This window comes from Sciurus vulgaris (assembly GCF_902686455.1).
Source record: "Sciurus vulgaris genome assembly, chromosome: 15".
NCBI classification, from domain to species: Eukaryota; Metazoa; Chordata; class Mammalia; order Rodentia; family Sciuridae; genus Sciurus; species Sciurus vulgaris.
The window spans coordinates 33,509,779-33,520,509 of record NC_136476.1 but is presented as its reverse complement, the minus strand read 5'-3'; positions in this window follow the sequence as shown (position 1 = coordinate 33,520,509).

Genomic DNA, 10,731 nt, shown 5'->3' with positions numbered 1-10,731 from the left:
CTCCTATTAATAACTATCCTCCAACTTACCTTTCCAGAAAATACTTCTCCCCCTTTAGCCAAGCATCCCCACCACAATCTCTCCCAAGTCACAGAAACATATTTAGTTAAAATTTGTGTTTATTTATCATTGTAGGGTAGAATAAGCAGGAAAATAAGAGCAAAGCTCTTTAGAACAAACCTGATCTACATATTCAAATTTTAAATCAATGTGCCTCTAGCTTCTTTCCACATTTATTTACTGTCACGGCATCTCCAAAAAGTATTTGTTTCATGTTATAATATCATTATGAAATCCCCTTTTTCCCTTCTCTGAAATTCTTATACTATTCATTTCTTCTCAACAAAGAGTCAGGAGGCTTGACAAGAACCCTCCTCCAGAGCAAGGGCTCTTCTCTGAAGGGCTGAGCTCTAGCAAATCTTTCTGTCCTCCTGAGCAGGTAGCATGGCTGCTGTTTGGTAGGTGCTCTTAGGCATGGCAGCTACGTGCATTTCAGAGGGTAAGTCTACTATGAAAAGCCCCCCATGGTCAATCTCCTCTCCCCCAATCAACACAGAAAATGATTATATAAAAATGCAAGACTATATCCAAAAAGTGAGAAGCCTGGTGTATTTAGAGTTTGTAGCATATGAAATTGACAAAGTTTGGGACCCTCTTTAAAAAAAAAAAGTTATAAATTATCACATATAAAGTTATGTATGTTGAAACACCAAGTTTCAATCTCATTGTTGATAAGTACTAAAAACCTCACCAAATCCAGAACAATAATACATTTTGGTTTTTCCTGGCATGCTTCTATAATAACTTTTTTCTTCATGTTTGGTCACATATTTTCATTGATTTTTGTATAATAGCAATGTTTAATGCCATTTCTAAAGAGCTAATAGAAAATTCATGACAGTGTGGCCTCAAGAACGTACCGCTTGCTTCTAGAGGAGTCTCCGAGTCACGGCTTGTTCTGTGTCATGATGCGTTTGTAACTCCTCTGCAGTTTCATGCTCATGCATTACTTCTTGGTGGCGGTTGAAGAATTCTGGCCCTTTGATCCCCAGGCAGGTTCCATAGAGGTTGCTATAGTTGGTCCAGCTCCACATCCTTATTGCTTCCTGTTTCCCCTCCCTAGTCCCACACTTCTCACTACAAAATCCTCGAGGTAGAATAAGGGGGCTTTGAAGAGGGAGCAGAACTCCAAATCCTACTGGTTTTTATTGGGGAGAAACAGAGTCCAGATTTTCCAAGAGACCCATCAGGTGGAGGTGGGTACTGGGCACACAGGTGAAGTATTTGTGTTGGTAGTCCTCTGGCCCCAGGTCTCAGAACAGGACAGTGGTTTCTGGTGGCTGCTTCCTGCCTGCATCCAGTCTGCAGCTCCAGCTTCATCAAACCTCCTCTGGGCAATGAAGTGGAGGACCTAGTAGAAAAGGGGAGAGAGTTAATATTTATTAATCATCTGCTATGTTAAAAAGGCACAGATGACATAATGTGCTTTTATAAAAGTAGCTGCTTTCTTGAATGAGTGGTGTTCAATGGGTTTCAGCATGAACGTTTGGGCACTACTTTCCAACTCACTCTGTTAGATTTCCTGCCCCAGAGGATCCTTAACTTCTCAGGCCACTTTTAAGCCTCAATAAAATTCTGATTTGGGGGACTCTTTCCTTTAATTCCTTATCCACAATTCTGAAATCTGTCAAAACCATTTTTAAGTCTGCTACAAAGTGATTAGGTGGCAAAAATGGGCATGAACTGCTGTGCAGACATTTGTAGTTATTTACATACTCCCACCTTATGGGGACAATCATACATTTTGCTGCAGAAATATTTGAGTATGGGGTGCTGCCCTGTATTCATTGATAACAGGATATGGGTCACATGCCCTTTCTAAAAATTAAAGAAGTTCTGAATTCTGACACGTATCCAGTCCCAAGTGTTTTGGAGGAGAGGTTGGGGACCTGTATACTGTCAGTCTGTTCTAACATTAAAATTTCAATTTCAAATCCAATTCAAAGTTTTTCTCCCTGGCCAGCATTGGTCCGATTTATGCATGCTATTCAGTAGCACTGGGGGAAAGGGGAGACTGTGCTGTTTTGTAATCGTTCTAAGTCTTGCTTTTCCTGTCATCCTCCCCTACCCACTCGCCTAGCAGTGTCTGACTCCTCCAAGGTAGAGGAAGAGGGGGAAGAAGGAAGGAGATTCTGCTGGTGCTATTATAATCTGGGCTCAGTGCCCTCCTTGGCTCTTTCCGTGTGGTTCTTCAGAGACAGTCATGAGGCACCTCTGCAGAAGGAAACATGGTCAAGGGCACCAGAGAGTTGGGCAAATTCTGCATAGATGATCCACCATCCCTATTTAGAATAAGGGGCCCTTGCCTCCTATTATTCTCAGCTTTGGAGCTCAACTGAAACAAATGTCCAACTTAAAACTGCTACACAGTCATTATCTCATTTTTCTTTTCTTTTCTTTCTTTCTTTCTTTTTTTTTTTTTCTTTTTGTGCTCACAATTAACCTGTGACATGGGTATCACACATTTTATAGATAAAAAAGCCAATGAAACACAACATAAATTCATATTCACTTGGGCTGGTGAGTGAAGTGGTTTCAAAAGAAAGAAAATTAGAATGCTAAGGTCAAGGGAGCAAAAAGCACGAGGAGGTTGATAAGAAAAATCCATAGAGCAAAAGAGCCAGAAAGGTGAGTTTGAGGCTTTGTACCACCACGAGGTTCTTTGCAAGGCAGGGGAAATCTTTGCCTCTAGAGTTTCTCACAGGAACCAAAAGAGAGTGCAGGTCCTCAAGAATCACTTGTAGAAAAAAGGAGAAGAGGACATGATGAACAGAAACTAATGGCAGGTCTTCTGGAACTTTCTGTTCCCACTCACCACTCATCAAAATGAAGAAAAATCTGTAATCTTTAAAAGTCAAAAGTGGGTTTGAGATCCACTGGGATGAGTTTAGAAGCCTCCATTGTGCTCAGAGTGGGTCTAAATTTGGAAATAAACTCAATCCCACAGATTCATTATACAATTGGCACGACAAGGAGAGGAACTGAAAACTTTCCTTGTCTGAATTTCTCGCTTCTTTTGAGAAGGAGACTTAACGAGAGAGGCTGACATTTCGGAGACATAGCTCCGCTGAGTTTAGAAACCCGGGAGTGGGCGGTTTTCAGAAGGCACCTGTAAACACCATGCAGATTAGCTGTGGGAAATGCGTGGAGCCCCAAGATGGCATGAAGAGAAACAAAGAGGAATGTTCTCCTCCCACTGAGAGGCGAAAAAATGCAGGACGCCAGGGAAGCAAGGAAGGCTTCATTCACTCATCCTTTCATTCAGGAAAGACGACTTGAGCTGGATTTTGCTTGTTTGTTTGTTTGTTTGTTTTTACCAGAACTGGGCATTGGGATACTGAAGAAAAATGATACACTAAACAAATCACAAATGGGTGTATAATTACCAACTGAGATAAGTGCCCTGAAGGACAGTATGGCTTTTTATCAGAGGGTATGATCCACATAGTGGGAACTGAGGTTTCCCTGAAAAACTCACAGGGGACATGAGCACTGTGGGATGGCTAATAATGATGACAAATGTTAATGCATTCAGCCATCTTTTAATCGTTTCTACATACACTAATTTGTGCAAGCCTCATATCGACACTGGGTGAACACATGTTCTTGCCTCTTGCTGGAATGTTCTCTTCTGTTTTTCCATAATGCCTTAAAGAATGGCAATGGGATGGAACCCAGGCCATGATACTGATTTTCCGAGTTTGGAGTCCTCACTGCCCCGCTGATTTGCTGTGCAAGTGACCTATCCTCTCTGTGCCTCAGTTTCCTCACCTCTGATCCTGGAAGCACACCAGTACCTACAAGTATTGGAGGAATTTAAAGCAGACCAGCATGGCTGGTGGGAGGGTCTGTGAGATGTACACAGACAGGTAGGCAGGGGGCAGGTTTAGAATTTAGCAGCCTCGAGTACCCACTATGTGACTACTACTGCAGCTTTATGCGTATTATCTCAGCGGAGTCGCTTTTCTTCAAGGCAATGCTCATTAACCAAATTACTGAAGGAGTGAAAAGGGATTGTGCTCCTCTAAGGCTGATTGGGCACTCTGCCTTCAGGCTAGGATTCTTCTCCCAAAGAGAACTGTGCCACCTGTGGAGCGCTTGGTTTTTAATTAGTCTCTTTTTTCCGCCATTTCCAATGGCAAAGCCTCCTTGGTTGGAGCAGAAGAAACAAGCATGGTGATTTGGGGGATATGAATTTTATACTCAAAAGACTGAGGCCCAGGTCCCACACCCGCTGTTTTCGTCTGTGTGAGTTTGAGTGAGTCAGTTTCCTTCCATGAGCCTCATTTTCAATACTGAAAAAATAAAGAAGTCAGAGCTGCCTCTCCATGATGCTATAAAGATCAGGTGAAATAATATACAGGAAAACCAATTTGACAAGTCTTAGAACAGCATACAATGTTAGTGAGCAGTCAGACTCATTGAGAGCTGAGTTCTTCCAGCCCCCTGTTGGTGTAACTGGGGCCTAAGTTGAATCTTTCATTAACTCAGAGATCAGTTACTCTGTGAGAAGCCTTCTCAGAAAGGAGGACAGGTGCTTGGCCATCTTGACAACTTCCTGGCTTCCTCCTCCACCATTCCAGGGTTTTCTGTAGCCATCAGAATTTCTCCTCACCCAGATGTGGGTAAATAAGACTTGACTCCCTCTAGGTGTATTTGACATGTAGATGACCCCCTAAAAGGAAAACAAACAAACAAACAAAACAAAACAAAAAAACAAAAAAACCCAAAACCTATCTACTGGCATAAATGATGGTTCTGAAATCCTTAAGATCAACATGCCAGATTACTTTCTCTCTCTCTCTCTCTCTCTCTCTCTCTCTTTCTCTCTCTCTCTCTATCTCCTCCCCACCCCCTCTCACATGTACACACATTACTGATGACTGCCACACAGGGCCCTCAACTCTAAAACCCTGAAGGCAGGGACCCCTCTGTATCATGAGTCACCTGTGCCTGTAATGTTGCCTGCTAAGCACTGGAGGAGGAAATGTATGGCCAGCATAGCCATGAGCACTTCCATTGCTGTCCACAGCGGCAGACGGTTCTTAGATTAGCTCCAGTAGCCACTATATTCCAGCATCTCTCCTCCCGCTGAGAACCCCCATGTTCCCATGACTAGGAAATTTCTGGCAATATGATTTCCTTTGAAGTTCAGCCCCAACTTCTCTGTATCTCCATGGTCTGCGTTCTGGGCTGACCTGAGCTATTTCTCCTCATGTGAAACAGTTTTTGAGTATATCCTTAAGGTGTTTCGTCCATCTCATTCTAAAAAGGAGCTGTACCCACTTGCTTCTTTTTAGTTTGGAGTTGGCAAGTACTGGACCTTGTCCTTCCTGTTTGCTCATGCTGCCCAGTGGGACAGTTGGAATCTCTTATTGCAGGCAAGTTGGTTCTATTCAAGGGCCCTCTGATTAGACTTGTATTGGGTTAAGTTGAATGTGAAACCCACAGCAAATCCTTTGTCTGTTTTATAGACATATTATTGTTCTTGAAGAATTAAGACATCTGTAGAGTTCCACACCTTCTTCTGACCTTCCAGAGAAGGACCAAGATATAAACAGCAAAACCTTTAGTGACAGAATAAGCTGGATTTTAAATCCCAATCCTACTAGTTTCAGGGCAAGATAATTTTCTTCTCAAAGTTTTGATTTGCCCATTCATAAGATGAATGCAACAGCTCTTTATTTTTCTAGTACTCTTTAAGATACAAGTGATATAAACCTAATTCAAATGGGCTTAATAAAAAGGGGTGGGAGGACTTTATGGCATCTTTCCAGTTTAGATCCGGGAGTTCTAACAAATCTTACAAAATTCTAGTACTTTCTCCATCTTTCAGCTCTACTTCTTTCTTCCTGTGTGTAACTTCACCCTGACACTGTCTTTCAGCAGGTTGCAGGAAGAAATGGCACCACAATCCCAAGCTTTGTCCTTTTTTCAGCCAATCTGAAGGATGAGCTCCTTGCTTCTCCAGAAGGGTCAACTTCCAGAGGAAATCTCAGTTCAGCCTGGATCAAATGCTGATCTAGTGAGGAGAAGGTGGAGGCTTAGTCGTTGATAGCTCACCAGAGCTGCAGGCGCATGTGTGGGATGGTCACCCCATGCAAGGAATGCCCAACAATGATTACATGTTTGCTACAGAACCCTGTCCTTGGGGTCCTTCTGAGGCATATGTCAGTTGCCTCATTTGTTATGAGATGACAATTGAAATTTGTTCAGCCACGTGTGTTTGGCTTTAGTTCTTTTCTATCCTTTCCCTGTCTCCTTTCTAAGGTCAAGAATCTCAGTTTTATTTATTTCAAAATGAACCATAAGTGAGTGACTCTCTAGGATGTGCACTCTAGACAGTGATGAACTGCCATTTAGGCAGAGCCACCAGGCCTGCTTTGGTGAAAAAGATGTGAACATTAAGGCACTTGCTTGAAGGATCTTTACACAAGTGCCTCTTGACACCTATCTCCTTTCTGCTCCCACGGAGACCCCAAACAATTGAATTGGGTAACACTGATAGAGTGCAAAAAGTACAAGATAAACCTGAATGAAATAACATTTGGCAACATGGTTTCCTTCTAGCAAGATAAAAAACAAGAACCCAGATACCTGGAATGTGACTTAGGATTCCATTTCTCATGAGTGACTGTTCTAGTAAATTTGTCTTTTCGTTCAAGTAGGACAGCTTGGACAAGGTCAGCCCCAGATGCAGATTCTCCTGACTTTGTGAGTACCTTGTAACTGATGACATTATTAAATAGTACCTCCAAGTGTATTGTATATTTTGTTCTTGGAAGACTGTAATGAACTAAGCTTGTTGATGGGGTGAGCACCCCAGTCTGTAGAAAGGGAAATACATAGGGCTTATTATCATGCCTCCAAAATAAGCAGGAAGAGCAGACCATTTTACGTTCATCAAACATAAAGGAAAGTGTAATGACTGATATTTTATTTCCTAAGGTGTCATAAACTCCTTGCCTGTGATTGTTGGCTGAGTTAGGCCATCCTTTGGGAGAAGTCTGGCTCTGTGAGAAGTCTTAACTGCTCCTAATTAGACATTTTCTTTGCCGGGAAACAGTAAGTGCCATAGGGAATGTGTTGATATCTCACTTATTAGAGAATATGAAAGTGATTTGGATGGACTACGAAATCCAAGATCAACTAAGAACAGCAAGGTCTCCCAATGTCATTATGGCAGAGATGGTAAAAGGAAAGAGATAAAAGTTCATGAATGCTGAAGATACAGAAGTTCACATAGGTTCACATTGACTGAAGTCAACCACAAACACCCAAATTAAACAATAGCAATAGTAGACAGCAGTCATTAAGTGCTTACAGCTTGCCAAACCCTGATCTAAATAGTCATATTGCCTCACTTCAATCTCACAACAGATCTATGAGGTAGCTTTTATCATTTCCATTTTATAGGTGAAGAGCTTAGATAATTTCAATAACTTTCCCAATATTTCACATTAATAAGTGGAGAATGTAGACCATAAACTCGGACAATTGATCTCAGAGTCTTATCCACTGCACCATAATAATTTCTGGATTAGAACAGGAGAGATTTAACATACTTAATCTATGAGAAAATTAAATACAAGGGAACATACCAATAATGGACTTTTCTGAGCTCTTTTTCTTTAAACATAGTTCTGGTCTAGAAACAGGCTTTTCTTGTACATGAGCTTCTATTTGCCTCCCCATCTGTGGTTTTTAATAAAGATAATTAGGGTCATCTTGGTTCAACCAGACCTTCTTATTTTTAATTACACTGCACCTGGAAACCTGAAAGAATGTACAGATTCATCTTAGCTCCCAGCCAAAACTTGAAATGGTTAGCTTTGCCCTCAAAAGACAAGTAGCCTTTAGTGAAATTAGGCACTAACCAAGTTTGAGTGGCCCAGCAATTAACATGGGTCTCAAGCTCTCTGTTTCTCAGACACACAATGTTTACTTCTCTTCAGATTTTTTCTTCTTTGGTGTTGGCCAAAGTACAGAATAATTCTGCTGATCCTGAAATCCTTAAAGCTCTATTTGGGATGTGTGAGATTACTGTGACTTTCCCTTCACCTGGACCTTACCATATATCCTCCCAGAACCTCTCAGAACCATGGTATGGCATCATTTGCCCTGAAACTTGTTTCCACCTACCTGTAGCTACAGCCTACTTGCAGTAGCAATCGTTCTTAGACCACAGCCTTCTCCCTAGCATTTCCTTTCACAGGAAGGATGAATGTCAATAGGACTGTTGTGTATAGCGTCCAGGAACCAGGAGGCAGATAATTTTCTTTTTGCATCACAAATACCACCAAAAGGTACTATGTCAATGCAACCTGAGGTTTGAAAACATGTTTTCTCATTAAAGATCTAAGAAGAATGTGCTTGCAGTAAGAGAAATAAATGGCTTGTCAAAAATGTAAGGGCCCCAGCTACGGTTTGGAAGGAGAAAGTGAGACCCAGTGGTACTGCTGCTGCAGGGATTTTAGTAAGGATTCTGTGAGTAGAGGATGCATTGAGTGGAGAGGTACCACACTGGACCACTTCCGGGACTGGGTGGCGACTGGGGCAATTGAAAGTGTCCCAACTATAGGGCTGAGAGGCACCATACCCAAGAGGAGCAAGGAGAGCACCCTTTTGCAAAAAGCATTTATGCCTGGAGGAAAGGGCCCACGTGGTCTTGGGCCTGGATGGCTTTGCTGACATACAATCCTTGGATAGGAAGGAGTGGGTATGTTGAGTCCCTCCTTCAAAGGCAGAGATCTCCATGGTTATCACAGAGGAGTCACAGTTTTGCAGCATTCCACTTAGTAACATGCTACATGTGAAAAGAGCCTGGAATCCTGGACCTGTCAGGAAGAAAAAAGCCCTTGGGTGGCCAGCCCAGGATGAGAAGGACCTCCCCACATGGCGGTCACTAATGAACCTTTTGGTGGAGCCACGATGGTGGAGGAGGTTAGAAAGGTAATGCTTAGGTCTTGAACTTATCATGTGATGAGGGGCCAAAAATAAGAAATCTGACAAGGAACCCAAAGAACATTCTAGAAATTCAAAGTTTCCTAGACAAACTTTGAGAAGTTCGTTGAGTCAAACATAAGAATGCTATTTACTACCTGGATACAAACTTCCTACATGAGGGAAGAGATTTTTGCTGTTGTTATCGTTTATGGTGTTTGCTAAATTTAAACATGGAAAAATAGCATTTGCCTAATGAATGGAGGACTGAAAGTGGAAATCACACTCCAGTATCCTACCAGGAATTCCTAAATGAAAGACAAACTAGAAAACTCCTCTCTTAAGAAAATCTCTCATGTATCAGCCAAACCCTTAAACGTTTTTGAAGAAGAGGTGTATTGCCCAGGTAAACCCAGGGATGGTGCCTTTAATTGATGTGAAATCTGATCTAACTTAAAAGAACTGATCTACTTCAAAGGAAAACCTAGTCCTCTCTGATTCTGCCACTTTAATTAGTGGGGAAATAAATAATAATCCGTTTTGCCTCAAAAGACCTTCCCCGCATTGTGAAACAAACTTTACCTGCAAGGGAAGAGCCCCACGTGGAGTTCAAGAGGGTCTTTCCCATACTGTCACTCATGTCTGGCACTGTGAAGCTCATCCTGGTCCTGGGAAGGGGCTGTTCAGCCATATTTTTATTCCCAATTCAATTTTCATCCAGGAAACATTTATAGACACCTACCCTGAGTCGAGCAGGAACACAAGTGTAGAGGAGAAGTCATCAAGGAGTTACGACCTGCTTGCCCCCAGGGTGTTTATTTCACAATCTAATAGAGGCTTGAAATAAATGATTTTAAGCATTAAGATTATACTATTATGGGAGAAATTTAACAATAGAGTACATTCAGGGAATTTCCTCTCTTAAAAGATCTAATGATAGAGTTACAGAGAAACGTGCTTATTCCTACCTAAAAATCTGTGGAATCACAGCAAGCAAAAAGGCTTCTTCTGCCTTACCCTGTTTTATTTTAGATTACTCTGTGTTTATTCTCGCTAATCCCCAAACTAGAGCAAAATCTGCCACCTTTACCCATTGTTCAGATATAAGGTGACTGTTTTTAGCAAAATTATGACAATATCTCCTGAAACTTGGTGGAAAAGAGCAAGCCCTGAGACCAGGAGCCTGACCAAATCTCCCACAGCTGTCACCATGAGATCCTGTCTGGTTCCCCCGCCCCGTGGACACATCTTTGTAGTAACAAGGAGAGAGTACACTGCCTTGGCCTAGGAAGAACTGAGTTTAAACCTGAGCTCTAGCCCTGGAACAGTGATAATACTCTCTGTGACCATTTAGGGAGTGCTCTCACTGGCTACAGCCTTAATGAAACTTCACAATACCCAGTGAAGCGTAGTCATCATCTCTCATCCAACGTTAGGAATATGAGGTTTGGAGAGGTTAATTTGCTCAGCTGATAGGTAGCGGAGTCACCATTTGAAGTCAGAACTGCCTGGGTCAAAGCTCTTCACAGTGGACACACCCCTTTGACATCTTAGGCCTGTCTCCATCTGTAAAAGGGACCTAGCAAGGCTGCCTTCACAGCATTGGTGCATGGTTGGGGAAGGATAATTTAAATGTGGTAATGAACTCGAAGAAGACTTACACTGTGAAGTGCCATAGCAACATAGAAGATTCTGAGGCAATATTCATTGAATGAACAGTTCATGGAA